At 45.6% G+C, this 26300-nt stretch overlaps 1 protein-coding gene across 7 annotated transcripts in view; it reads right to left on the bottom strand.

Moving 5' to 3' along the window:
- PPM1B (protein phosphatase, Mg2+/Mn2+ dependent 1B) overlaps positions 1-26300 on the bottom strand; it is a 103093-nt gene that overhangs the window by 54989 nt on the left and 21804 nt on the right. For 4 of the 7 annotated variants that reach the window (XM_019483266.2, XM_014598052.3, XM_019483268.2 and 1 more), the window contains exon 2: positions 14588-14642. The exons of the other annotated variants lie outside the window; for them this stretch is intronic. The gene's annotated coding sequence lies outside the window, so the exon portion shown is untranslated. The remainder of the gene's footprint in view (positions 1-14587; positions 14643-26300) is intronic. 7 annotated transcript variants of the gene reach the window in all.

Genomic DNA, 26300 nt, shown 5'->3' with positions numbered 1-26300 from the left:
GACCCAGCCTGCCAGGCCATTTTATCCAAACCATGGGACCAGAAAATTCAGAAAATTACTACCTGCCCGTGTCTATCTGTCTAAAAGCTGATGAGGCACCAGTGGCAGGACCCAACAGTGGCAGCAAGCCGTGCCTGGCTCTGCCCCACTCCAAGCCTCCCCACCCCAAGCTTCTGCCAGGAGACCATGGGGCTGTTCCCCCACCCTCCCTCCAGCCGAGAGTGGAAACTCACGTAAGAACAAGAGCCAGCCCACCCCGGCCAGCACCACACAGTTCCTGGCTGCATGACTGGGACCGAAGAATGCAGCAGGAGTCAGCCTGGCCTGGCCCAGCCCCCAACGGTTCCTGGCTGGCGCCTGCTGCACCATGCGGTCTTGGCCATACAGCTGGGAGCCACGTGGTGCTGGCTAAGCCATGCTGGCTCCGGCACCACACAGTTCCCAGCTGTGTGGCTGGGACCGCAGAACACAGCAGGAGCCGGCCCGGCCAGGCCCCTGCAGTTCCTGGCTGCATGGCCAGGACCGCACAGCAGGACAGAGTCAGATGGGAACTGCAGGGGCCAGGCTGGCTCCTGCTGTGTTTTGCGATCCCAGCCATGCAGCCAGGAACCATGCGTTGCTAGAGCAGTAGGCAGAAAGGTAGAATCATAGAATTGTAGAACCAGAAGGGATCCATAGGATCATCAAGTCCAGTCCCCTGCAGTAGGCAGGAAGTTACTGGGCTTAGACAAGCTGAGCAAGGTGCCTGTCCAGCCTCTTCTTGAACACCTCCAACAATGGTGACTGAACCACTTCTGGTGGAAGTATGTTCCACATTCTAGTGACCCTTATGGAGAAAGTTCTTCCTTATGTCTAGCCTGAATTTGCCCTCTATAAGCTTATGTCCATGCGAGTGGCCCTTCTTTGTCCCCTCTCGAGCTCATCCATGTCCCTCTTGAACTGCAGTGCCCAGAACTGGACATAGTACTCCAGCTGAGGCCTCACCAGTGCCAAATAGAGGAGGAGCACCTCCCTGGATCTAACTGGACACACTGCAGATAATACACGCCACAGTAATATTTGCTTACCTAGCGACCTCATCACACTGCTAGCTCAAATTCATCTTCCGGTAGATCATAACCCCCAGGTCTCGCTCAGATTCTGTGCCAGCCAGTGGGCCACCACCCATCGTGTACTTGTGGTAAGGGTTCTTCCTACCCAGGTGAAGGACTTATCAGTGTTAAATCTCATCTGATTCTGCTTCGCCCAAGAGTCCAGCCTGTCAAGATCTTCCTGGATCCTGGTCCTATCCTTCCATGTGCCTGCATTTCCTCACAGCTTGGTACAATCCGCAAACTTAATAATTGAACTTTCCACCCCCTCATCCAGATTATTGATGAATATTTTGAAGAGAAAGGGTCCAAGCACAGATCCCTGGGGGACACCACTGAAGACGGCCTTCCAGGATGAGGCCAGCCCATCAATTACCATCTGCTGGAAGTGACCTCTAAGCCATTTGTCCACCCACCTCACTGAGGACTGGTCAAGTCCAGCACCCTCAAGTTGGAGAGAATCCCATGGGACACTGAATTGAAGACTTTACTGAAGTCTAAGTAGATTGTGTCCACCACGTGTCTCTCATCCGCACAGCTAGTTACCTGGTAATAGAAGGGCACAAGGTTTGTCAAGCACGATCTACCCTCAGCAATGCTGTGCTGACTGGTTCTCAACACCCCGTTCATTTCCAGTTTGCAAATGATCACCTCCTTAATACATTTTTCAAAAATTTTACCCAGGACCGAGATCAAACTGACCAGTCTGTCGTTTCCTGGGACATCCCTCTTCCCACTCTTGAAAACAGGCATGACACTGGCCCTCTTCCAGTCATCCAGGACCACTCCCAAGTTCCACAACTCTTCACACAACTTGGCAAGTGGTGCTGCTATTAGCTCAGCCAGTTGTTTCAGAACTCTTGGGTGCAGGTCATCAGGACCTGCAAACTTTAAGATATTCAGAAGTTGCAGGAGATCCCTCACCTGTTCAGGACTGATTTTGTGTAGTTTGTTGTCTTCCCTATGCTCCCTGGACCTCTGATCAGGCGAGCAGCCCATATTTGATTTCAGGAATACCGATGCAAAGTATTCATTTAGGAGTTCAGCTTTTTCATGGGCATCGACTGTCGGCTGCTCTTGAACATCTAGTAAGGGTCCCACAGTGGAGCCTGATTTTTTCTTACTCCCTATGCATCTGTAGAAGGGATTTTTGTTGTCTTTTATTCCAGTTGCCAGCTTGATCTCCATGCCTGCCTTGGCTTTCCTTACCTCATGAATCAGCAGGCCCTGGCAATGGAGGTGTATTCCTCTCCTGTTATTAAGGCCTTCCTCTCCTGTATGCATCTTTTTTCTTTTTTGAAAGGTCTCTAATATTCCTGTTGAGCCAAGTTGGTCTGTTGGCTCCTTTCCCATTTTTTGCCCGCATGGGGATGGCCTGTTTTTGAGTAGTGAGAATTGCCTCCTTAAGGAAGCACCACTGTTCCTGAGCCCCCAAGTAATCCGGTTGCTGACTGCAGAGGGCCTCTTGCAGCTTCTTAAATTTGGCAAAATCTGCCTTTTTGAAGCCCAGCACTTTTGTTGTGCTGTCTGGTTTAACAGTCTTACAGTGGATGGTGAACCTGACCAGGTCGTGATCACTTTCCCCCAGAGTACCACCAATCCTTAAGTCACCTATGATGTCATCACCTTTGGCCAGCACTAGGTCCAGAGTGGTCTTACCCCTGGTAGACCCTTCCACAACCTGCGTCAAAAACAGGTAGTGTATTGTTGCCAAAAAATTGGCTAACCTGCTGGAGGCAGCCGAGTGGTCCTTCCAACAGATGTCAGGGTAGTTAAAGTCACCCATGATAATCATGTCTCTAGTGTTACTGCCTCAGTCAGTTCTCTGGAGACTGCCTGATCACACTCCTCTTCCTGGGAGAGAGACCTGTAGTAAACTCCCACCATCAGGTGTCTCTCTCCTGATTTCCCTTGCATCCTGACCCAGAGGGTCACAAGGGACACTTCCCTGTTGTTTATAGTGGCCTGCAGGGAGGGGCACTGCTCTTTCATGTAGAAGGCCACGCCTCCTTCCCTTCTTCCCAATCCAATCCCTCCTGTAAAGCCTATAGCCCTTAATATTCACTGTCCAGATGTGTGTCATCCCACATTGTCTCTGTTAACCCAACCAGATCAAAATCATCTTCTGGCAGGAAGAGTGCCAGTTCCCCCTGCTTGTTTTCCATGCTTCCGGCATTTCCGTAAAGATACTTGAGGGCTCCTCTAATCACCTCAGGTTTTCTAACATGCCTCTGGTGTCGCAAGGTATTATTACCAATCTGATTGTCCATTTCCTGAACACCCCCTCACGTGTTGTGGCAAGTGGTTTCGTGTACTGCAGCGGACCCTTGTCCCCGGTTCCTGAACTTGTGCAGTTTAAAGCTCCTCAACAAGTCAGCTACTCTCATAGTGAAGAGCTTTTTCCCCCATCTGCTCAAGAGATGAATACCATCCCCTGCATGTAAACCATCCCTGTTATAGAACTGTGCGCCATTATCAAGGTACCCAAAGCCCATCAGGAAACACCATCTCCTAAGCCTTCATATCACCTCCTCAATAAATAGCTCCTGCCGGCGGCCATGGCCTCTGACTGGGAGGATTGAGGAGAAGACTACTTGCACTGCTAGGCCCTTGAGTTTCACCCCCATGATCCTTCTGGAGCTGCTTCTTGTTGTGTCATTAGTGCCTACATGGACAAGGAACATGGGGTAATGGTCAGTGGGGCAGACCAGCTTAGGAATTCTTTCTGCAACATCTTTGGTCCTAGTTCCTGGAAGGCAAAACCTCTCATGCAAGGAGGTTTGCGCAGCAGATGGCTCCTTCTACGCCCTGCAACAGGGAGTCTGCCATAGCTATCACCCTGCATTGCCTCACTGCTGGGTCATTGACTGGTCTGGCACAGATGCAACGGCAGCCGACGGTGAGAGGGCTGTGTAGTTGTTGTGGAGGGTTATTGGTGTGACAGCTGATGTGGCCATTTTCCACTCCCTATTGGCTGCGGTCTGTTTTTCTGTCTGGTCTCTGTGGCATCCTTCTCCAGATGCACGGCCTGGTAGTAGGCATCGATCTCCACCTCATGGTCTCTAATGATCCGTAGCCTGACCACCTCCTCCTGTAATTCTCTCACCCTGCCCTCCAGAGTCACCAGTAGCAAGCACATCCCACAAGTGGGAATGCTCGTGTTCTATGGTCCCAGCAACCAACAGGCAAAGCAGGCAGCCCCTGCAGCCTGAAGTCAGGGGCTCTGTCTGTGTGGAGACTAGGGCCATAGGTTTGGGTGAAGGCCTCTGAGGTACTAGAAGCGAGTGGTCCATCCAGACCAGGAAGCCTAGGGGTGCGGCATGTACCCATCACCATCTTGCAGGTGACTCTGATCAGGTGGCTGTGTAGGTGATTGTATGGCTGGGTAACCAGGTGGGTCCACACATGGTTCTCACCAGCAGCTGCTGCAGCTTATCAGGCAGACTCGAGCAGCTGTCGGGGGGGGGGGGGGGGGGGGGGGGGGGAATATCCCCTGGCTTCCTAGCTTCCTGAGCAGCAGGGGGGATTCCCAGGAAAAGGTTCCTCATCCCTTTACCTGATGTCCAGCACCAGGAGAACTTTCCTCGGTGTGGAGGGGCTACGGGTCCTCAGAGGGTGCCATGCTGTGTATGGGACAGCTGGAGGGCAACTTAGGGCTGAGAGTTCCCACTGGTAACCCTCCCACTCACCCTCCTGTGCCAGGCCAGAATGCGCCTGTTTGTGTGTTCTGTTCACAAGGCTCTGGCTGCATTGCTCCCTGGGGGGCTGGTCAAAGTAGGAGCCAGGTGGGGGCATAGCCCGCCTTGGTTCCTCTCGGCTGCTTCCCTCTCCTCACTCTCCTGCACCCACTGCAGGCCCCACCTATCGTACAGCGACACTGTGAGGCAGGGTAGGGGTTCTCTGGATAGAGAAGAAGCGGGGGAAGGGTGGCAGACAAGGAAAGTGGTGGTGGCAGTAGTGGCAGGGGGAAGTGGCAGCAAACGAGCAGGTGGGTGGGAGCCCAGCGGCAGCTGGGTGAGAGCACAGGACTCACGCTGGTGCCCAGGGGCCAGGGCTGGCAGGGGCCTAGAGCAGGGTAGCAGGAACACAGGGGCTCTATGCAGCTGAGCCAGCTCCGCCCCTCTTCTTGCTGGCAGCCTGGCCACATGCAGTCCATGATTGGGACAGTGCGCTGCTGGGGGTCTCCGCCTGCCACAGGCTTTGAGCACCCTGAGACCCTGCGACCTGCTGCTGCCATTGGTACAACTGGGGGGGGGGGGGGAGAGGGAGACGGGGCCCCACACACCCCTCCATACACATGTAGCCACACCTGCGCCCTCGCACCACTATACACATGCACCCATAGCCCCCATGTACACCCCACACACTCCATACCTACCCTCACCCCACACCCAAGCACGCCCCCCCAAGCCCCCCCTCACACACTGATAGGCCCCCACAAATTCTATACCCACCCATACCCCCACACCCCTCCACATCCCCCCCACAATATACAAAAGTAGGACTTCATTTTAAGCCATTATGCAATCACCTTTATGTACACTATGCAAACACATATAAATTAGGACAAAAATATTTCTTGAAATTAAATTAATGAATGTTGTAGTAGATGCTTGATTATTAGAACATAATTGGCAGGGGTTTCAGTTCCAAGATGGCAAACCCCCTTGCCAAAAGACGTACAGTAAAGGCTCTTTTATCCAGCATACCCCAGGAATGGGGGATGCTGGATAACAAAATATGCCAGTTAATTGAGCAGCCCAAACAGGTGTCCTTGCCTGTTCAGGCCGCAGCTTCTCCCACCACGTCCAAGGTGTCGCCGCCCCTCCCGCAGCATCGCCATCCCTCCTGCGGGACAGGGAGGTGGGTCCCGCGCAGCCTGTTATGCCCCTGAGCCCTGGGGGCTCGGCAGCACAGGATGCTTTGCCCTCTGCTATGGGGGCTCAGAGAAACCGGAAGTGCCATGGTGGGCACTTCCAGTTTCACTTTACCTTACAAGCTGGCATAGAGAGCATGCCGGCTTATAAGGCCTTAGTAGAGCATGCCAGCTTGTAAGGTGCCGGATAACAGCTTTTACTGTACTTTCAGGGGCAACGGGAAGGACTTCCAGTGGCAAGGGCAGGGGTTAGAGGGCAGGACTTCAAGCTATCTTCTTTTAAGAAGATGTGTTTTTACTTTTTCTGGCTATAAAAAGCACCACATAATCAATTCAACAATGTGTACTCATGTATGACTATCCTATTGATTCTAACAAGCATTAGCTAACACCCAAAAGGTGACAATTCAAAACAACAACATTAACTACTTCAGTCTAGCAAACATATGCAGCAAATTTATCCCTTAATTCTACAGTACTTCCAACAATTTTTCAAGTGACAGAAATCCCAAATATCCACCAGACACCTGGCAAAATCTCCCATTTTCCCCAGTAACTTTATATTATGCTTAGGTATCACAAACAAGAACCTTTGGCATAAAATGTGGGGCTATCATAAAATAAAATCAAATATGACAGGGATTGCCACACATACTGAATGTTCATAGGTATATGACAATATTATGTGGCATATTATAAACATGCAGAAACCACTAAGCAAGATTACAGGGATCTTCACAACCTTATTTTTTGTTAGTAAAACCTAATGCTTGGTGGTCACACAAGTGAAGGCAATTCAGAGGAATAAGAAGCCTAAGAATTTTGTTAAATATTAAAAAAACAAAACAAAACACTTATTCACTTGATAAAAAATGTACAGTTCTTGGAGCAGGGATTGGAACTAAAGGTTCCCCCCTTTCCAAGGGTGTGCAATTATGCTGAAGTCACATTATTATCTGTCTGGACCAGAAATCTTTTAATTATGTTATTAAAAGTAGTGCAGCTTCAACAGGGGTGGAGAGTACTGGTGGTTAAGGCTCCTGAGACACAGAAGATGCAGATTTGAGCCTCCTAAAAATAGATGAGGAAATTGAACTTTAGTCTCCCACATCATGATCCTGTAAGACTACTGTATAAAAGCACCACTCTGTCTCTTCCAGCCTCATTTTTCACAAAAAGGAGTAACCTCCTGAGTTTAAGCATCGAAGAACAAGAAAGGATTCAGGACTGTGAAACTCAAGTGGAGATCGGCACCTCCCCAAGGCCCAGAGTGTGATACAAACCAGGAGATGGGCCAAGCTTTAGATGCATCTATATTCTGCACTTTTTACCAACTAGCTTAGGCAGCTCCCTGCTCAATACAGAGGTTGATGTGAATCCCAGTCAAAAGCAACTAACTTGCCCCATGTATTTAAACTAAGGACTCCGAAAAGCTAATGGCACTTTATCATGCATCAGCAGATGCATGACGAATAGATCCAAAGAGGTGATACTTCCCCTCCATCGGGCGCTGGTCAGACCGCAGCTGAAGTACTGCGTGCAATTCTGGGCACCACACTTCAAGAGGGATGTGGATAACCTGGAGAGGGTCCAGAGAAGGGCCACTCGTATGGTTAAGGGCTTGCAGAGAGACTAGAGAACCTGGACCTTTTTAGCCTCCACAAGAGAAGGTTGAGAGGAGACCTTGTGGCTGCCTGTAAGTTCATCACGGGAGCACAGAAGGGAATTGGTGAGGTTTTATTCACCAAGGCACCCCCGGGGGTTACAAGAAATAATGGCCACAAGCTAGCAGAGAGCAGATTTAGACTGGACATTAGGAAGAACTACTTCAAAGTCAGAGTGGCCAAGGTCTGGAACGGGCTCCCAAGGGAGGTGGTGCTCTCCCCTACCCTGGGGGTCTTCAAGAGGAGGTTGGATATGCATCTAGCTGGGGTCATCTAGACCCAGCACTCTTTCCTGCCTATGCAGGGGGTCGGACTCGATGATCTATTGAGGTCCCTTCCGACCCTAACATCTATGAATCTATGACTATTCCACTCCCAACCCTTTGTGGATCTAGCCTGCAATCACTCTAATCCCATTTTTCCAAAAAAAAAAAAAACACGTGCACCTCTCAAGATTTTGAGCTGGAAGCCAAAATACATAGGGATATTATACTATAGTAAGCACTATGTAAGTGTCTAAACGTAGTTAACATCCATTTTGTACCATGAACTGTATGTTAACTGAAAAAGTTATTCCCAGTTTCTACTCTCCTGAACTCCTTAAAACTATCCTCGTCTGTCTATTAACAGGCATACCGATACAAAATTAAGTTTGTAAACACAAGCTATTTACAAGTATGTAAATACAAAATCAAGTTTGTAAAACAGTTTTTCTTTGAAGAAAGACACCAAAGAAGTCAAAAAAATATTATATTCTAGCCTTAACTACAGTTGGTCTTAATAAAAAATAACAAAATATTTTGAGATAAGATTATTTTGATCTACAGGGGTTAACTTCTATGCAGAAAATGCCGCCAAGTTACTTTCCACATATACAGTGTTAAGAAACTGAAAATCCTGTTTGCTGGCTGTTTTATTGTAAGGCAAGCAGTGTAAAATCATGGCTAAAACCAGTATCAGTGGTTTACTGTACATGCTACCAATCTGCAGATCAGTAGTCAGTTTCAATGAAGGTATTCATGAGTAAACTAATGCCTTGATGTCTGACAATCCATACAAACACAGCAAACCACCTCTTAAAACAATTTGGGTGGTCCAGCCTCAGTCTTTTAGAAACAGGCTATGAAAGTATATTGCTAATTCCTTTCTCCGAAGACATCACCCCATGGGTTCATCACTTTTAAAAAGGCAGTGCTGTGGAAAAGAAAAAATAGTGCCAAAGTTTCCTGTTACAAGGCACATGTGTTCCTGCTATAAAAAAGGATGACGTTTCTACAGAAAAAACTCAACCAAGAAACTGAAGATGAAAGCAATAACCAAGAGAGTGAAGTATCTGTAATCACACAATACATCTTAGATTATTTTTTTCATTCCAAGGGCCCTGTAAAAGCACTCTTCTGAAAGATAGTAATTACATCCAGGCCTAAATGAACAACTGAATTGCTGCCTTAAGGTTACTACTACAAGCTGTGCTCTACTAAGTTTCTAAATCCGTGGGTCATGAACCAAAAGTAGGTCGCAAGAATATATGGAAGGGTCATGAACAAACTTTAAAAATGGATCAACAAACTTTAAAAATGGATTCCCCTTTAAATGGCCCCCCTGCCCCACACCCACCCCACCCTACCCCACACACTGGGGGGGCTGAAGCCTGGGGGCAGCAGATGAGGAGTGAGGGGCACTGGTGGCCAGTCCCGACCCAATATTTACAAGTGGGTCCTGGTACAAAAAAGGTTGAGAACCATTGCTCTACTATACCAGAAGGTTTGTCCAAACTGTTTTACAATTTAAGAACAGATTGACAGACAGACAGCTTCCACTCTATTCCCAAATTCTATTTTGAAAAATGAGTTCTGTTCCAGTTTGTATTTCAACTGAGCAAAACAAACCATGAAACTTTGAATAATTAATTACTTGATCTTACACAATTACTATTATAAGATGTCCAGCTACATTAATTACAACACATCAGGATATTTTAGGTGGCAGTAATGGTAAATAATTCTAACATCTTGCCATTCACCCTAGGTCTCAAAGCACTTTACAAAAGAAGGCATCATTTATCCCATATTCAATAAGAAAAAAAAAAATAAGGTGAAGTCATGACTCCGCAGTTAAAATACAGCTCTAGCTTGTGCTTATTACAGACATTCAAATTTTCTAAGCAAAACGCAATGCCTCTTCCAAAATTACAACATTTATTAATGGGTTTACTTGAAAGGTCTGAGAATGAATTCTCTTAGAACCTGCAAAGTAAAGCCATTAGCTCATTAATTAAAATGAAATACAGCCTAAATTCTTAAATTCATTGTTTTCCTTTTTCTGGAATCACAGAAAAGTAGGGAGAGAAGGGACTTTCAGAGGTTATCGATCCCTGAGCAAAGACAGAATCATCTCTATCCAAACCATTCTACATAAATTCATTGCCTAAACTATTTGTAAAACTAGTCAACCCCGCACAACCACAAGACATAACAAGAAGCCTTCCCTAATGTCCAATCTAAACCTACTTTGCTAAAACTTCAAGCTATTAGTTCATGTTCCGCTCTCTGCCGCAAGACAGAAGAGGTGCCCTCCCTCTTCTTTATGACAGCCCTTCAGATATTTGAACACTGCTATCATGTTTTCTCTTAATAGCCTCTTTTACAAGCTGGATATGCCTATTTCCCTCATTCTCTCCTCATATAAACTTGCCTTCCACACCCTTTATTAGATTTGATGTCCACTTCTGGACCCTCTAACTTCTCCATGTTCTCTCTCAAAATAATGGAACCAAAACTGCATATAATACTCTAGATGAGGCCTAACAAGTGCCAAGTAAAGAGCCGCTACCACATATTATATGTATCTTGCACCTAATGTGCTTCTATTGATGCAACGCAAAAATCTATTTTCCTTTGTGCAGCTGTATCATATAAACTAAGAGAATAAATGCTGACCCTACTGGGCACAGTTAATTGAAATCCTGTCCATAGGCACATCTGGGAGAAAAAAAGGAGGTTGTACTAAGACTATAGATGGACTCTGGTTAAGTTGAAAAGAGATACAGAGTCTCTACAGCTGTGGAATAGGAGAGAAGAGACCAGGAGCAGACAGCAAAATTGCCAGAAAATGTTAGCTTGATAAGTAAAATATCAAGACAATTAAAAATGAGATCATCATGTGTAGATCAATGAACAATGAGATATTAAGTCAAATGATTCTGTCAGCTGCCTGAACAGTAATGCCACTGCTGCTGCACAATGAAGCACAGTTGTGGTTCTATTCCAGGCAAAAGAATAGCTTCTCCACTTAAGACATGCACTCCAAATTTGGAGGGCTGATGTTTGGGGAAAAGGTGTATGTACTATGTGAGCAAATACAGTAACTGACCCTGTTCTCTACAGCTGATTTATATACAACTACCACAGTCTGAGGATGAACAGAATCTTTTCAAGAGTTCACAAAGATATGTTATAACATTGTGGCCATATGCAAACTTGGACATCAGTGTCAAGGGATCTCCTTAGTCTACTCTTCTGTACATTAAAGGAAAAGTGGCAAGGGAATGTAGTAAACAGATGGAGCAAACCTAATAAGTGGAACTTTGAGGGTGAGGCTACATGTCACAATTAGCACCTGCTAACTCTAAGGAATGTTAGTCCATGTTGAAGTTGGCACATGCTGTGAGCAATCATACATTAAGGGATAATACCCTCTCTAACATGCACAGCTCTGACCTGCCACTAGAGGGCTGACAAGCAGGGGCATGTCTAGGATCCAAGACCCTTGGGCTCTCCCTGCACTGGGAGCTGGGGTTGGGGGCAAGAGGAAGTGGAAGGTTGTAGCATGGAGTCAGGAAGTAGAGTAACACAGAGGCACGGGGACTTTAGCTTCCCTTGGTCTCCTTAAAATCCTTTAAAGGGTTATGCAAATCATTTCTATGTAAAGGTTGTGTAAAGCATTTTTATTTGAAGCAGGGGAAAAAAAGAAAAGAAAAATTTAAAAGACTCTCTCATGTGTTAAAGAACTGTGAGTAATGGGAGAGAACTGGACCCCATGGAGCCCCTAGCCAAGCCCAGTTGGCTGGCCCTGCAAGCCAGGCTGGGACTGCTCCAACAAGCACCTGGTCCTTGCCTCCTTCAGAAAAAGAGGAGGAGGCTGGCAAGCTGTCCAGGCTAGGAGGGCAGGGCTGAGACACAGGGAGCTGTGCATTCCTGTCCTGGCTGGGGGTGGGGATAGAGCTGACGAAAGCCGAGGCTGAGCTGAGCTCGGGCAAGCTGGCTGTGCCAGTAACAAACCCTACAGAGGCCCTGTGGTCCCATCCTAACTCTAGCTTTCCCCCTGAACCTCCTGCAGTCCCTCCTGGCCAGGGTCCATGATCCCAAATCCAGATAGCTCTGTTCTGGCTTACCCTTGACAACGCAGAGCTCCCCAGGTTCAGTGAGATCATGGAACCTCCCTGGGCACTGTGCTCCAGCCCTCTCCACTCTCCTCCGCCACCCTCCGGACAGGAATGTGGGCAGCAGAGGAGGGAAGCCATAGCAGCACCATCCCTCCCTTCCCCCAAACCCTCCTGGCCCAGGTCTCAGGATGCAAGGGCAGACAGGTGGTGTGGGAAAAAAATAAGTAATTAAATAAATAAAAAAATCAGTTAAGCATGGAAACTGCACTTAATTGAACTTTCCCTAACCTTTCTGCCACCAGTTTAGTCCTCTGAGGGGAAGGCTACATGCCTGGCCCCAACCCCAAGGAGGATAACCCCCAGAGCATGAGGTCAGGTGTGCAGGGAAACTCCTCTCCCCAGTACAGAGCAGGACTGGGGATTCCCTCTCTTCCTCCCTGTGTTCGGCAAAGCATAGGGAAGAGGAGGGAATGCACAGCCATTTGTCTGCACAGGTAAGGTGGTTCCCTGGACACTTGGGCTTCATGCTGGGGAAGGCTGGGGAGAGGATGAGAACCTCCAGTCTGTGCTTTGCAGGGGTAACCCCATACATTTGACTACAGGGGAAAAACTCCCCCCTCCCCTTCCACTTTGCTCAGAAGGGGGAAAGGAGGAAGCCTGTCCCAAGAGAAGTACTTCCTGCTTTCTTTACCCAGAGCCAAGAGCCCTCCTTTACTCAGAGGACTGATTCTCCCTGCTCTGCCAAGAACCAAGGGAAGGGATTTACCAGTCTGCTTGGCTCTGTGCAGGACAGGGATTTCCCCACCCCCTCCACTCCCCCATCTCCCTTGCCTGGCTATGGCAGTCCTGGGGGGCACTTACAATGGTTCTGCTAACCAGTGTTGGGCTGAGCAAACTTGGGAAGCAGTAGTAATGCAACCCGACATGCCACTTTTTCCTTCTTTTCAAGTGTAGCTGTGCATATGGTGCAATGTTTTTTCATGGCGTGAAAAAAAAAATCATCTGCCAGGGGCCCAGAGCTAGAGCACTACCTTTAATTAGTTTTAAAGTACAATTGGACCCATTGTGAACAGTTTTACTTAGTAAAATATTCAGAAGCATTATACTACCAAAGAAACAAATCATACAACCGTATCATGTAGTAAGCTTTTGCTGGGTGGTATGCTGAATGTTTGGCTATTAAGAGTCTGCTATATTCTCGAAGATAAAGATATTAATGTAAATAGTTATAACAGACATTTCACAGTGGAAACAAAGTGTAGATGTAACCATGGGGTAACACTGCTACATCACTAATACAAACAATAAAAAAAGAATGTTTTTTTCCTTCTAGAATGATGAGCTATGCAAATAGCACTAACGATCAAAGTGAAATGTAAAAGCTGGACCAAGAAAACATAGCAACCGGAAATGAAGGAACCTGCTATACAGTGGTTTATTTTAAACGCTCATCAATACTGTGCTCTTTGGAATGTTTTAAAGGCCACCCTTAGGTACACATTTACCACAAACCAAAACGAGTTTCAACAATAAGTCTATCACTATATGAGGACTACACAGCTCAAAAACAAAAATGTCAGCATTTTGGTGTTACTACTAATGATGAAAACCATTCACAGGGCAAATAGAACTTGTGTGTTGTCAAAGATACCAATATCCAGAAATGATTACATTCTTCCCCCCCTCCCCACCACCCCAAAAGGTCACACTGACCAGACAGTAATACAACTGAACCATAACAAAACGAAAAGCAAGAGATTTTATAAAAAAATATTCCCAACACACAATGTATTTTAAAGGAGAAGCAGCTACCAAAAAGCATAAAACATTAGTTAACACAAGCAGTTTTCTAGTAAAAATATAAAAAGACAAAAGTATTGCTATAAAACAGAACAGCCAGAAAAAAAGTGGTTGAGTTATTATTTGGTGGTGAAACTGAGATCTGTATCCTTTTCACCAGCAGTTCTCAACCTACTAAGCAGAGTAATGGATAGAAATGAAGCTACCAGAACCTAAGACACTGACCTGGGGAAGACTGAAAACCCTGAAGCACCTTTCCCTTTGCACAAGTCTTTTAGAAGTTGAAGCTACAATGAACTTGAACACATAAGAGTTAGAGCTGACCGTAAAAGAATTAAAAAGGAAAGTTCAGCAGTACTGCTGCTATTGCCTCATGTAAGGCAGAAAAGACCCTAAGGGAAAGAGAAAGGAGACAGTAAATTGATCTTAGCTTGATGGTGCCAAGATGTTTCAAGAGTTCTGTCTACCAGTACATTACTATCTTTATTGGAGAGAAAGCAACCATCAATTTTCTATTGGTAAATGTAAGGATGCTGAAAACTGATGATTTCCAACCTCTAAAAATCATTTTCCGTTCAAAAATGTTGTTAAAAATGTAACTTATTAAAAGATAATCTAGCTAAGAGTTGCATTTAATCTACTTGGAAGATATACCAACTGTTAAAAAAAGAAATAATCTTAAAATCAATGAAGGATCTATGTTCAACATCAAAGATCATTCTCAAGTACTTTCCACCCCATTGTCCCCCAAATTGGCAGAGTTTGTTCTTACCTGTAACCTGCCAAATCCTCCAGAACTGATCTAGAACATTAGGTTTACATCCCTCCTGCCAACAAATACAGAATAAAATGACCTTAAAAACCTTAATAAAAATGCATTACAACATCTGCTTTATTTTTAAATTTCCTAGACAGACAAAGAAGAAGAAGTTAGCTACTCAGACTGGTATGAAAAGCATCATCAGAACTTTAAGGTTAGAATTTTTTTTTTAATTTTTTTTAATTGCTTGGATGAAACCTAAGCTTTCTAAAAAAATAAATTCAGAAGAAAATGCACATTCAAGATTCACTGCTGACAAAATACAGCAGATGAGAGTTTTTATTGAATTAGATTTTTCTCACATGTATTCACTTAAGTAGGTTGGCAATTTCACCTGACTGTTGAACTAAATGGTATTTCTTTTAACTTTTATCAACTGTGAGCTAATGAGGTCTGAGTGCTACATAGGCTTTAGATGAGGGATATTAAAACATATAGCCCACAGGTCTCCTACAGGAGCCAGGAATTCAGGGACAATGCCCACTGATAAAGTTTGGGGGTACAGAGTCCTGTTTGGGATGCTTTCTGTTGGCATGGGTGAACAATAGTTAGAAGCTACAGAGTTTCCTGATGCCACTCACCCAGAACCCCACAGGCTAGATCCAGCCTCTATAGAGCCTCTGGTCTGGATATGGACTTGCCTAAGGCCTTCTCACAGACCAAACAACCCACCTCCAGTAGCAGGGCAAGCAACAACTGCATTAAGTCCCCTACCCTCCCAGGTGTCCAGGTCACCAACACTGTGGCTCCAACAACTGTGGGGGTTAATACCACACATAATCACAACCCCAAGGGACATCTCAACCTGGGAATTAAGTGGTAGGACCAGCAGTTGCAGTGTTAACCCCATAGGTGATGGCCCTGATGACAGAGTCTGTAGTGGTCACAGGGATTAATGCCGCCAGTGCCTGCATTGCTGCCAACATTTCCGGCCTTGCAAGCTAGATGTTTGACACCCCAGCTGTGATTCTCAAACACAAAATTCCACTGCTACAGGAGTCACTAAAGAGTTAAGTATGCATAATTCTTGTGAGCTCTTCTAGGGATGAACCAACATTTAGATGTCAGGGATGGGGGGAACTCAAATGAAAAAATTCAACTATAAAAGAAATGCCTTAGGTCTAGAGTATAGGGGTGCACTGATAAAGAGTTTTTGGGCTGATACCAATGGCTGATTTTTAACCAGCCACATCGTTCGATACTGATCTGATTGCCAATATGCAGCACAGCAGCTTGGAAAGCAGTGTCAAGCTGGTAAGTCTGTGGGGAGGAAGGGGTGTTGGGAAAGAAAGGGGCATAGGGGTGCAGATCAAGGTCCCTGCAGTGAGGGAGGGAGGAGCAGGTCATCCAGGAGGTATGGGGGCAGGGGGCATGTGCCCCCTGGATCTGTGTGCAGGACAAGCTGCCACTATGCGGTTGGGGCTGGGGCTGCGCCAGGCTCTTCCTGGTGGGGAGGCTGGGCCTGGGCTGCACTTGGGGCGGCACTAGATGGGGGCTATGGGGGAGCTACAGCCCCCCCATAACTCCCTTCCCAGACCTGCCACCTGCCCCACCACAGGGAAGAGCCCAGTGCAACCCCTGTCCTGGGCATGCAGAGGCAGCTTGCCCTCGCCCTGCGCACAGATCCAAGGGACATATTCCCCACCCCCAAACCGTGCCTTCCCTAAGGTTCATGCAACAGCAGGAGCCCCCACCCTGATGATCCACAGCTCCGTCCCACGCTCCACCCCAGCTGTAAAGCCCCTGCCCCAGCCCCACTCCCTCCCTCACAATGGCGGGCCTCGATCCATCTGCCCAGCCCTTGCTCTTCAGTGCCACTTCAGAGCACTGGACCCACCTTCCATTCACTTTAAGACTTATTCCTTCAGAGGACCAGCTGTAATCTAGCCCAGAGTATCAACCTTTTTTACTCAAGTTGCCTGCATACTCAGGAATTTACCAGAAGATCCTGGAAGGGAGATATTTTGGCTATTGATAGGGATGTACTGAAATTGCAGAGGCCGGGGCAAAATTTCTCAGGCTCACTGAGGCCCCAGGCTCCAACTTCATGGGCGGATTGCAGCTCCCACCCTCCCATGACTCCAATGGGCTGGGATAGCCAGCCGAGACATGAGCTGCCACCACCCCACTGCTCCCTGGCCTGGCCTCACTCCACTCCCCACCCAGCCCTGGCCTGCACGAGGAGGAAAATAAGCCCTCCTAGGCCCTGCATGGGCACAGGGAATATGCTGCCACCACCTCACTGCCTCCCTTGCCTCTCCCTGGGCCTGGACAAGCATGGGTACAGGCCACCACCATCCCACTGGCCAGGCCAGGCCATGCTTCCTCTCCTGCCCCGGCCCTGCTCCTACTGCCACAGCCTGGTCACATGGCCTCCCTGCCCCTTTCCAGCCCTGCATGGGTGTGGGACAAGTGCTGGGATCATAATACCCCAGCCAGATATCTATTCAACCTCCTCTTGAAGACGCCCAAGGTAGGGGAGAGCACCACCTCCTTTGGGAGCCCATTCCAAAGCCTGGCAGCCCTAACTGTAAGGAACTTCCAGCAGGACTCTACTTGTTTAGTCAATTTAGGTGGTTAAACACAAAATTCTAAATGAAATATTTTTGTTCAAAATTTCTGCTCAAGAAACCTGAAAAACTGTTTCACTTGACATGAAAACATTTATTTCTGAGCATCTGTAAGGAAAACAATGTTAACAGGGGGCCAGAATCACAAAACCGTTGGCAGGAACACTGGACTTCAACTTTTAACAGAAGTTGGTGATGCCTGGTTATGGTGTTCACCAGGATTTTGGATGTTCTGACTTCAACTCACTCCCCTGCCTGAAGGGATTTGAACCAGCATCTCCTACCTCTCAAAAGAGTGCCATAACCATGAAGCTACAAAACAAGTGTAACAAGAGTGACACGAGTGGCACGGGCAGCCTCCGTGAAGCACGATAGATCAGATAGGAGAGGAAGCACAGCAGCAGCAGCAAGTAGGACAAGAAGCAGAAGATCAGGCAGGGAACACAGGGCAGGAAGCAAAGCAGGAGACAGAACAGGGAGCACAGAGTGTGGAACACAAAGCAGAGGAGCAGATCTGGCAGGAGAGTGGCACTTGGGAGAGTGCAGGGCAAATTTGTGGCATGCCTGTCAAAAAGGCTGGCCTGACCTGCTATAAAGATATTGGGAAGGTGCTATCAATCTCTTTCGCTGTTTCTGTTATCTCAGGGGAATGTCCTAACCACCAGACTAATCCTGAACTGCATCTTCCTCCTCCTTCCTATGAGAGTTGTTTTTACTCTGTGTAAAATATTTAGATGTTCACTGAAGCAGAGAAAGAAACAAAAATGACACACTAGCCTGGTGATCAGGCCACACATGGAATGCAGGAACCTGGACTCCAGCCGCTGCTTCGCATGGCTTAATTATTTATTCAGACAGCAAAGACCAAATCAGCTTGGTGTGTAAGGCCCTCCCCTGTGAGATAGGAAACAGAAGTGGTCTCCCTCTTCTATTCAGTAACCAACAGTGGTAAGGCACTCAACCCAGGATGGAGGAGAGAGAATTTAATTTCTTTCTCTGCTTGAGACACAGATATGCCATTAAACCATACATAAGGAAAGTCATAAACATACTCAATTGAATACACCTTCACAGTGAATGGATTTCAAGAGGAGATTTGTTTTTGTTTTGGAATTCCTCCAATAATTTCTCAGGAGATGTCTTTAAATAGTTAGAAAAATAAAATGCATCACCAAGAAACTACATATTCAGTAGCTGCGGGCATCTTAGCAGATCAAAGTAAAAAAATATTAAAATAAATCCAGTTTCTGATAGCTCATACATAGAGCTAAAAAGAAAAATATAGTTAACTAAGGCAAGTCTTCAAATAACAAAAGGCTGCTTTAAAAAAAACAGTATCAAGAAGAATCTAGATCTTATTCCACAAAAGGGAGGGTTTACCAAATGATGATGAACTGAGTAAGACCAAATCATAACGACTCACAAATTAGCTATATACTAATACCCCAAGTCTCCAGGGACTGAAGCATCAGCTGCTTTTAGTTATTTTTCTAATGCTCCAACATCATTCAACCCAATTACAGGTTACCAGACCACATAGTGACACTTATAAATGTACCGTTTTTATTTTTGCAGCATCTTATTAAATTACTTAGTTTGCCCCATTTGTGTAGTCGAGCACTGAATTTTTATGTAAATCTCAAGCTGAATAGCAAACCAATTCCTTGCTGCAAACCAAACAGCAAACCAAATCCTTAACCAGATGAAAACATGAGGTCATTCAACATTTTGTCACATCAAAACAGGATAAGAATGCAATACTGTTATGGTGCAACAGAATACTAAACTGAAAACAAGAATTCACTTGAGGGTAAAAGAAGTCCCAAAATATTAAAGATATTATACTAAAAGTGACTGCTCCTTACTTTAGCTATGCTATGCCTCATTTATGTTATATTATATACTTTGCTATATTCATATGCATATCAGAACCTTTGTATAACTTGCTCAATGCCAACATATGCTTGGTTATATTCAAAACAAGAGGACACTGAAATTACCTCAAACAGTAGGAAAAATCCTGACTTGAAGAAGTTACTTTTTCCTTCTTGATGTCATGCTAAATGCTAGATTTTATAGTTAAAATCTCCCTTTGTTTTAAAAAAGTAGGAAAAAGTGTACTGTTTGAACCATTACTTACTGAACCTGCACTCCAAACTACTTATAGCATTCTACACCTCTAGAACAGTTCAACTGGTATTGGAGAGCTTGCAAGAAATAAAGCAACAGCTACAGCATACACCTTTCAGTCAAGGCAAAAGCCCCATGGAATGCAGTAGAACCCAATTTTTCCACATCAGGAAGGTTCCCAATATACCTACCATATTTACTCAAATTCAAGATGAGTTGTTTTTTTCCCCTACACCCAGCACAGTGTAAAAAAAATTTAAAAAAAAATAAAAAAAATTCCCTGCAACTTCAATTCTGGCCCCAACCCCAGGTTCAGAATCCAAGTTGGAGTTGGTTCAGGTTCAGAATCCAAGATGCTGCAACATCTCCCTGATGCCACCTCTGCTCCTCCCTCCAGCCTCTGCCAAAGCAACCATGCATTTGGGTAAATACAGTACTGTAATTTGGAACAGACTGCCAAATTAAGGATGTGCCACTCAGCTTTTACTTCAAAGTGTGAGGCTTCTCTACTCAGCTGGAGCACAGAAGCAGTCCCCTGGGCTTACCTGCAATGTCCTTTGAAATGAAAGCTGCAAACCCCTGGGCCACCCTCAGCAGTCCTCTGCATTCTTTTGCTGTGACTATATACCCCAACAGGGGGACTACAAAACCTAACACTAAAAAGAAGTTCGGTTCTGCTGCACTAGATTTTTTTTTAGTGAGTTTAACCTTGGATTTTCAAGCCCCCTCAAACTTCAGTGCTTATTCATCTAGTGTTCACATAAATGAATGCACCTAGCTTTGTCTATCTAGAAGCTCTAGTTTAAATCGAGGGGAGGGGGGAATGGAACAGAAATTATTCTCAAATCAGGTAACTGACCTGTTAACTTTCAATAACAGGCTCTTCAAGATGTTTTTATTTGCATGGACCATTTCAAGTGTACAAGCTTCAGGTACGTGACATTAGGCTAGGTAAAGTGGCACCTTAAAGACAAACTCATTTAGAAAGGCATAAGCTTTCATAGGTGACAGCATTTACTGGGGCTATATTGTTGTCTTCCACAGCTTTGTGCCCCTTCCAAATGAGGGCAAAGAAGGGCAGAAAAGTTCTAAACATCCTTCAATTTCTTCGCTAAAGAATTCCAGTCACCAAGAGCTCTAAATGCAACCAGACTGGAGGGTATGGGATTGTAGGATACACAAACAGAACATGGAAGCATTTTTAGAGATGATCAAGCAAGAACAATTGGGAGGGTAGGCCAAGGGAGTCTGCCAGCTGCTAATGAATGAAGATAAAGTTACCTACCCATGTTTTGCAACTTTGCACCTTTATTTCAGGTAGAAAGATATTCTGAAACTTGCCAAGGTTACAGCTTGTAGTAATATGTGTTGATGTTAGGAAGAATAAGCAAGTCTGTCATTTGGTAACAGAAGGCTTGCAAACTATGCCAAGGGCAGCAACCTACAGGATCGGCAGTACCCAGCTGCATGTTCCCAACCTGCTCTATTCACCTCCCTCCCTCCTACTCTGACACACCTATGCTGAACCTCAGAAAAGAATTTCCCTTCCAATAGCTAGCAACACTGGTAGCATCTGAGACTAGGATACAGTCACTAACTATAGCCACAGACCCCCTCCATGATGATGTGGATGCCAGAGACAATGAGGCATCCTGGGTTGTTAGGCTTGTGGATCTTGGGTAATAAGTAAAAGGTAGCTGGCTTGGGTTCCTAGAGTGTAGAAGCAAATTCTCTCCTATATTTCAAGAAAAGAGGCTTTAAGAGGCTGTGTAGTTCTCTCCAGTATTGTTTCATTAAAAGGGGGGGGGGGGGGGGGGGACAGCCCCTCAGATCAGAAATTTGTAAAATTCTGTTGGAAAGTTGCATCTCAGCTGCCTGGATGGATGGCATTTTGTCCGTGACAACAGTGGCACTCTCCATACCCACCTGTTATATGATATCAGGGTTGTTTTGTTGAACAAGTTTTAGTTCAAGCACCCACATTGCGATGCACAAGATGCAGCAGTGCTTTAATTAGAGTGGCTTTCAGAGCCGCTCTAATTAAAACACTGGCACAGCATATGTAAAAGTGCCCCATCACGCTACCTCAGATTTGAATGATTTTGTTACTTAGCTGGGCCAGGTTCATTTAGCCACGTCGCATGTTATCTGCATCCTTAGCCAGCCTTGTACAGTGGCCACAAGAGACATCTGGTTAAGAGGAACATGAAATTGGAAGGCTACATTGACTCATGAGTTTTAAACAAAGTCACAGCCATATAGGTGAGAGGTTAGGTTTGATATACCTATTTATGTCAGGAAGTAGAATCTGCTTGGAAAAAAAAAAAAGTTATATTCTTACTGATTTCAAGTTCTCTCTCATTTTGGAACTCAGGAAGAATCAGACCATTACAAGCAAGCAAGGACTACTACCCAAATGCATATAGATCTCCCATTAAGAGGAATAATGTTGCTAATAAAGATGTGAAAGGTTAAACAATTAATCGCTTAATCAATAAGTACAGTGATAACAAGACAGCTTAACCAGTTATTCTTTTGCTCAGAGCGGGTGCAGTCTGGCATGGAAGGAAGGGAAGGGAAGCATGTAGTGCCCCAGCAGGAATCAGAAGACAGCAGGACAGGCAGAAGGGGGAAAGGGTGAGAGGAACTAGTATCCATAGCATAAGAGGAAAACAGCCAGCAGCCTAATGAGTCATCAGTTAAGGGATTAGCTGCCAGCTCACAGGTGCTCCCCTCCTTCCCAGCACCAGAGCCCTGTTGTCTGGCTGGACTTGCCTCCTCTCTCCCTCCCCCCATGTTCAAGCTGCTGCTTTATCAGTTAATCATTTAACCAATATAATTAGAGGAGGTTAAATTAATATTTTTAAATGATATTTACATCCCTAGTTGCTAAACACCAAAAAAATAAACAACCAACCAACCAACCAACCAACCATACACACACACAAGAAAGGAAAGATGATTTAGCGAGCTCAATCATATATTCTGATTTTATTGCCTCTGTAGCTAACCACAGACAGCATGATACCTTAAAGTGTCCAATGAACTGGCATGCATAGGAAGGAGATTTAGTAACTATTAAAGTTATTTTTAGACTTTGCAGAATTCATTTTAATTCTGACAGCTAAAAATCAATGTTTACTTTTAAGCATTTTTTTTTATTGACTCATTTTCAGGATTGTGCAAACTTACTAAATTGTCTGCCCCCCACACCCCCAATGACAGTATACAGTTAACAGCTTTATAAAAATCACATCAAAATATAAAAAGTAAATATCCATAAATCAAAAAGCATACCTCCTTTAAATAATTGTTAATTTACCAGTATATTCATACCAGGTGCAGGGGCTGGGTTAGGGGCTGTAGACTGGAGCTCCTGGCAGCACTTGCTGTGAGAGGAGGCTCATCAGGGGACTCCTGACTGCCAAACACCAATGAATGCCCCTAGCCATGCCAGGAGGCAGTGGCCACCCAGCCCTGGGTGGGAAGCAGCTACGTATGGCCCCGGGAGGGGGGGGGCAGGACAGAGGTGAGTTCTGCCTGGTGGGTGCCAGTGGAGAAGTGGCCAGGCCCCTTGATGGCCATAGCTTCCTGCTTCTTCAGGCAGTCCAGGGGCAGGGGCTGGGCCCCAGAGGCATCCCTGCACACCCTGCCCTGAGCACTCAGGGACCAGGTTGCGATCAACTGAAGTTTAGTGCCTAATCCCCAGCTAGGACCTGGGCAGAATGGGTGGCCAGCAGCACCAGGCTCCTGCCCGCCAACAGCCCTGCCCCCCAGTGGCAGGACCCCACAGCAACATTCTTCCCCCCCCCCCCGACCCCCGCGCACAGCTCCCCATTTCTGCAGCAGCTACCCAAGGAACAGCAAGCTGTGCAGCTGGGGCTCTCCCCAACCCACCTGCAATGGCTGCCATGCGTCCATGGAGCCCCTGGCACCCCGTCCTGGATTTCTTTACCCCTGTCCCAGATATTTGTTCTTATGTGCCCTTTCTATAAATTCAGATCATTACAGATGGAAATGTTTTCCATCAGTCTGTGAGTGCGAGGTATAATTCACTTTTATCAACATTTAGCAATAAAAATCAAATCCTGCCAAGTCCAGTTACTTTTGAGCTCTTGCCTTCCTCATTATTTTCTGAGAAATATTTACTAGCTCTCAACCAGCTCTATAACTTCTCAAAGCAATCTTCATAAGTAACATGAAATCATTAATCCAGTGAGGTTAACTGATTTACTATACTTAATACTAAGAAAAAAAGGTAATATTGGTATGAAAGAGGCAGTTAGCTACATTAGTCTGAAGTCAAGCAGAAGACAGGGTAGATATGTACCTTATAAACTATCTACAATGTTGGTATATGTCTTATGTCAAAAAAGAAAGAAGACATCTGAGAAAATAATACACAAGCCAATACTAAAGCAATTTGGCTATCAGATGATTTCATTCATAAGGATGTGGTGTGAAATGCTCAAGTGCTGCTGACACTTGAGCTGTTTGTGTGATGAAGAGCCAGCTTCTCTGTCCTGCTATCCTATCCAGTCATTCAGTGCTGTTCAATTACTGTTCCACACTTTAATGGTTAGCTAGGCCTGACTGGAGAGAAGTTAGCCCAATCTACTCAAGTTAACACTGCTATAGACAAGTCCCTTAAACCAGAATATTTAAACTAGAAACGGTATTCAGCAATTCCAGTATTATAGCCTCCAGTTACCAAATACTATAATTTATTATACTACACAGATATCTTCATGCCTTTGCAACAACAATCACTATAAGAACATAACTTCCTTGTCGGATATTGCAAGTTGAACACACCAAAACTAACCCCCACAAGTTTTTATATGAAATTAATCAATGTCAAACTAAGAAATTAAGTCACAAAGACTTAAGTTCACTCAGATTTTCACTCTGAATTTCTCTCACTCTTAAAGGACCCCAGTTTCTTTAAAGCCCACCATCAAAACCTCAAATTAACCTTATAACCTACCTACTTCTACAGAACTAAAAAAAAATGGAGGATTTTTTAGCTTTAACATGTATACAACACGTTTTTATATTTTACATAAGACTGTTGGTTATAGGAGTTAACAGCTGAGAAAGTGATACCAGCACTTAGATATGAAGTCACCCTAAAATACAAAAGATAAATTCACTGGCAACACAAGGTTACTCCTCATTACTATGGTGAATTTAATCACCTTTCAACTGAATCCAGGTTAACTAGACATTAGCTCATATATCAGAGTTTTTAATTACATAGGCATATAGTAACACACCTTTAAAAAACCCCAGAAAATCTACATGCATGATGAAAGGAAGCAGTTTATTTACAGGATATGCCATGACATTCCATTCAAAAGAGGCAGAATTAAGACACCGGAAATCAAATGGTGCTTACTATTAGATTTCTTCACATGAAATTATCAAATACTATTCTTCAGAGAAGTCTGGCAAACTAGTGAAGTACCTTCAGTATGCTCTTGTTCCTACAGCATGCTCTTGCTACCAGTTACTACCAAGTTAATTTAACAACAATAAAACCTCCCCCTGTATTTAGCAACGGGTTCAAAATCTACAATTCAAAGTAATATCTCTGGAAACAGCAGAGTGAAGCAAATTTCTGTTACTTCCAGGACTCTCTCTCAGGTATCTGCATTCGAATAGTTTCACTCATTACTCGAGCCCAGAAATACTTGGCAAAAGGCAGCATGCAGCCTTGAATACTCCAACAGCATTGGAACTTCTGGACAAAACAAAGCGTGCGTGCAAAAAAAAAAAAAAAAAAAAAAAAAAAAAAAAAAAAATCACTCAGCTTATTCTTGATCAAAATAGATCTAGTTCTAAAGTTATAATTTACAAAAGATTTAATTATGGGCTTCTGGGGCAGAAACGGGAGATTTATTCAGGATATAAAGACTTCTGTACTATTTGATCAATGATAAAAAGTAAATAGTTTATATATACACACACATATTATATAATACAAATACACACACACACACACGCGCGCGCGCGCCAACTGCCCGTCAAGAATTAAGGGCAGGGGGGAAAAAGCAAGCTGGGATGGAGCCCCATGCCCCACCCCCCGTCTGGGCCCGGTCCCCCCCTTCCCTCCTACTGCTTAGGATCCGAGCCCTCCCCACCACAGCAGCAGAGGGAGGGAAGGTGCAGGCCTGGGCCCAAGAGCGGAAAGAAGGCAGCCAGCCTGCTGCAGCAGGGGTGGGGGGGAAGAGCAGCGAGCCCAGGCCAACCCAGCAGCAGCTGGGGGGACAGGAGGAGCAGGCTCATTGCCGAGGGTGTGAGGAGGCGTGCTGCTACCCCTCCACCACTGCAGCAGGCTGGCTTCAACCCCAGCTGGGGCTCACTCCTCCTCCCCACACCGCTGCCACCACTGCCTGCCTGCTCCTCCCCCCTCCCAATCAAGCCTGCTCCTCCCCCTACTGCCACCACATCAGCCCTGCAGGTGGCTGTAGTGGAAGAGGCAGGCCAAGGCTACTGCTGGTGGCCTCACCACCCCCTGTGGCATCCTGACCTCACTCCCCCTGCCCCCCCACCATCAGTCACCTCCAAGGAGCAAGGGGGGGGGGGTGAGGCCAGCTCCATTGGCCTTGCCCCACTCCATTGTTGCCACCTACAAGGAGCAGGGCAGGGGGAGTGAGGCCAGCTGTGCTGGCCTCACCTCCCCCACCCCCCTATCACGGTGGCATGCCACCACCTCCTGTCCAAATGCTTCTCTGCACCCTGATTAGCTGTTTGTCAGCCAATCAGAGTGCAAATGAAGACAGATACTAGCCAAAACTCTGGACGAGGACCTAAACTGTGTTTTGCAGTAGTCAGCCATTGCTTGATTCAGCAAAGATAGTTAGCACGCTTGGTTGCCTTTAACTGCACATACCCTTGCATTCTGCGATTTCCATCCTACAAAGCTCCCTGTAGGCAACCTTCCCATGCCTATTTCACAGGTT

The sequence above is a fragment of the Alligator mississippiensis genome, chromosome 1, assembly GCF_030867095.1.
Source record: "Alligator mississippiensis isolate rAllMis1 chromosome 1, rAllMis1, whole genome shotgun sequence".
Taxonomy (NCBI): Eukaryota; Metazoa; Chordata; order Crocodylia; family Alligatoridae; genus Alligator; species Alligator mississippiensis.
This window is presented reverse-complemented; position numbering and strand designations above follow the sequence as displayed.